The 3,840-nt window shown below is 39.2% G+C and overlaps 1 non-coding gene across 1 annotated transcript; it reads left to right on the forward strand.

Moving 5' to 3' along the window:
* Positions 1-3,456: 3,456 nt before the first annotated feature.
* On the forward strand, positions 3,457-3,528 carry TRNAH-GUG (transfer RNA histidin (anticodon GUG)). Its single transcript has one exon. It is a non-coding gene; the product is annotated as a tRNA-His (tRNA).
* Positions 3,529-3,840: the final 312 nt, after the last annotated feature.

Here is a 3,840-nt window from a genome sequence, read left to right on the forward strand (position 1 = left end):
AACAAAACGTTTTGTTAGTCCATGATATAACTACGTACCCTAGATTCGAAATCACGGCGTTTCTCGATAGCGCGTTTTCTCGTGAGGCTTTTACTGAGTTCGCGCCGGAAGTCCGAAAAATCGGGCTCCATAGCAGGGTGAGAAATAAGGAATTTCAATAGATAACCCAAGATTATATTATTCACCTTCAGTTTTATTTCGTTTAGAAACATTTTTAGAGCTACAGGCATGATCCATTATTGTTTTAAAACAATATAACGCAAAAATATCTGGTATCTTGAAAACCGCAAGTCAAAAACCACGGCGCAATTTTCACTAAAACTTTACGTTTTAACTAGATGTCGGCAGCCGTAGCCCTGCCAGCTGCATGGAGGCAGTTTTTTCCGACTTCCGCTGGGAACTCAGTAAGAGCCTGCGTTACGTGCAAGGAGCTTGATTTCGAATCTAGGGTACGTAGTTATATTATCTTTACCCCCAATCATTTCAAAAACGTTATCGCACATTGTCCAATGACCCCCCCCCCCCCCTCAGCAGCGGCTTCACACTTCTTTTATTTTTCAAATAACCTATAAGATTATTTGACTGCACTTTTATGTTCTTTCGAATCTTTGGCATATTTATTTGACCACTGTGAGTAAAGTTAGTCTGTTACTCGAGTTCGACTTAAATTTGAGCAAAAACAACTTACTCTGTTAAATTCACCCAGTCCTTGGCGAAACTTTGGCGGGGAAAACGAGCTGCGGAGTCTCGTGACTCGTGACGTGAGTCAGTCAATTCGAGTTTTCTTTATTTCCACCAGAGAGTGTACACTACAGTATTGTTTTGTTCCCACCCTCCAAGGCTCCCCCAGCACAGCTTCCCTGGTCCTCGGATCCCGGGCTGCCACTAAACAGCTGCTACCTGACTACACGTGAATAGACTACGTTAAACCAAATTCACTATGAACGAGATGACAGCTCTTGATGGTACCGCTGCCCGTATTGCTGATATCCTCAACCAACACTTTATCACAGTATCCTCTAACCAAACCCCTCCGTCACCAACCACACTCCCGTTTACCAGCGAACCAAGTAGAGTACTTACCGAATTCTGTTGTGATGCTGATTCCATTCTTCGACAACTCCTAATGCTGAACCACAACCAAACGGCTGGGCCCGATGGCTTACACCTCTACCTGTTTAAACGACTAGCTCCATATCTTTCCCACCCACTCGCCACAGTAATAAACTTAAGCTATAGTACGGAAATTGTGCCATGCTCCTGGAAACAAGCCACTATCCCGCATATCCACAAGGCCGGGATTCGAACCAGTCAACCAACCCTTCCAACTACAGACCCATCAGCTATCGCTAATACTAGCCTTGTTGCACGAACCTCTGAGCGACTTGTGGATGTACACATTCGTCATTTCTTGGATGAAACTGACTTCCTTCACCCTTCCCAGCATGGGTTTCGACCTAAACATTCTACCTACTTTTGGCTAGCTACCAATGATTGGACAATGTGGCTCGATGAAGGGAAATCAGTCAATGTCATCATCTTGATTTTTGTAAAGCCTTTGACACCATCCCTCACCAAGAGCTCGTAAATACCATATATATATACATATAGATAGATAGATAATTTGGATTTATTACGTGCTAAAAACATACATAGTACTTTTCATATTCTAACACGCTTTAAATTAAGTCAAGTCATTGTAAATATATAACAAGTTGGCAAGCCAAAATATACCTCTCCTCGGAAGAATTGTCCCTAGTGGTATTAATTTCTCGAGACGACCGCAATTCAGAGTTATTTACTTAAAACGTAATCAAGGTTCAATCCCGCCCGGTATAAAATATTAATTTTAACTAAAATAATGGACGCTTCAATAAAAGATACTCGGTTTCTACTCCCTTCTCCAAATTCTTCTGGGAAGGAGCTATTTCCGGTCGGTCGGTTAAACGGTTAGAATGGCTAGCCCATAGAAATCTCATAAGTAACTAGAATGCTGCCGTGTAACTGGCAAATGGGCCAAACGCCGTGGCAGACGATAGCCAGATCTCAGGCAATCAAAGCTCAAAGAGTGGTTCTGCCAAGAATTTAATGTCACCAGAGAGAATGACGTCACCTATCTCCCGCTATAGTAGCGGATCCAAGTAGGATTATTATCCTCCTTGGCGGAACCACTCTACGGCCTCTCATTGGCTGAAGGTTCAAGGCGAACTGGCGTCAAGCTCGACCGTAGGCGGCAGCATTCTAGTTACCTATGAGATTTCTATGGGCTAGCCACAAAGTCATATTTAAGTCAATTGGAGACGCGTTTTTGCCCTCATGAGAATTTTGCGTCAGATAAGAAACGCCTCGGCTCACGTGTATAAGGAACATACTAATGTTTATTTTCGATAATATATTTTAAGGTAACATATATAATGTTTTTAAAACTAAGTATAAGAAGATAATATTATTATTATTATTATCATCCTCTTATGGTATAAATAATTAAAATTATGTAATATTTTTATAATACCGGGCAATCTGCTTCTCATGGAGGCAGAGTTAATTCATTTCGTATAAAATTATCTTTTGGAAAAAGATGAAAACTCATTCCTTTAGAACTAAACATATTACTTTTGCGGTACGGTATGCAACAAGGGTTTCCTTTTAACCAGGTAACTTTTTTGGCATGTTAAGGCTTAGCATAAAACCGATGTTACGTTCGAGAAAGTTTCCAGCTTTCTAATATTTCACCAAGCACTATATAAATAATAACTTATGAGTCCTGGCTGTCGGAAATATTACTTCTTGGCAATTTCTGGGAAGATGTTTTATTTAAGCGCCTATTGAGACGAAACCACGGAGTTTAATTAATTTATAATAATATAAACAAGTTCACCAAAATAAAAAAATCGCCGTATCATAACGGTTCCTTTACTTCAATATTTTGCCTGTGATGTGTTTCGTTTCAGGGAAAACAGTAGCTCGGCGGTAAAACATCTGCTCAGTAACTCAACAACCTGGGTTCGTTTCTTCGTCATGATCGTATTTTACAATTAAATTATTAATTCATAAATTAGTTATAAAATTAAAAATTTAATATATACTTAGTTCATAAATATTTACAAGATTAAATCAACATTATTTCATTCGTAAAAAAATCAGATTAGGCCTTCATAAATTCATTCATAAAATAATTCAAGACTTTATTATGCATACGATGAGTGTCTTATTTTCAGTGAAGTTAAGCAGCTACCGGTGGTTCTGTGGTAGAGCGCTCGACTGCTAAGCCGAGTGGCCTAGGTTCGAAACCTGGGTGGCGCATTTGTTTTTAATCAATAGAGAAAACGCTAAATTAGAATTTCTTCGATGCAATAATTTCAATTTCAATTCTATTTCAATTAAACCAAAATTTCGTACTCTATTAAATACGCTTCCGATAAAGCTGAAGGTCTAATTTTCAGTGAAGCGTAACAAGTGTCGGTGGTTCTGTGGTAGAACGTCCGCCTGTGAAGCAGAAGGTCTCGGGTTCAAATCCCGCCCGATACGATCGCAAATTGATACTAAGACGAATACCGTAAACAATTGGTGGAAACCCTGCCATTGGAAGATGAGAGGTTGCCATAACACTCAGCACTCGATCCGTCCCAAAAGTCAATAAGAAGGAGTTGGAGAATACGCACCAATAACAAACGTAGCGGCGGTGGGCGTTACCGAAAAAAAAAAAAAACTTTGTCCCTCGGAGGGGTAAAAATATATATAAAAAAGAAAACAAATAAATTTTAGGATACATTTAAAAAAAAGTAATTCAAAAATACTATACAGAAATATGACATATATATGGTATCATATTTTCGATTA

This window comes from Leiobunum rupestre, chromosome 10, assembly GCF_980474605.1.
Source record: "Leiobunum rupestre chromosome 10, qqLeiRupe1.1.hap1, whole genome shotgun sequence".
NCBI lineage: Eukaryota > Metazoa > Arthropoda > Arachnida > Opiliones > Sclerosomatidae > Leiobunum > Leiobunum rupestre.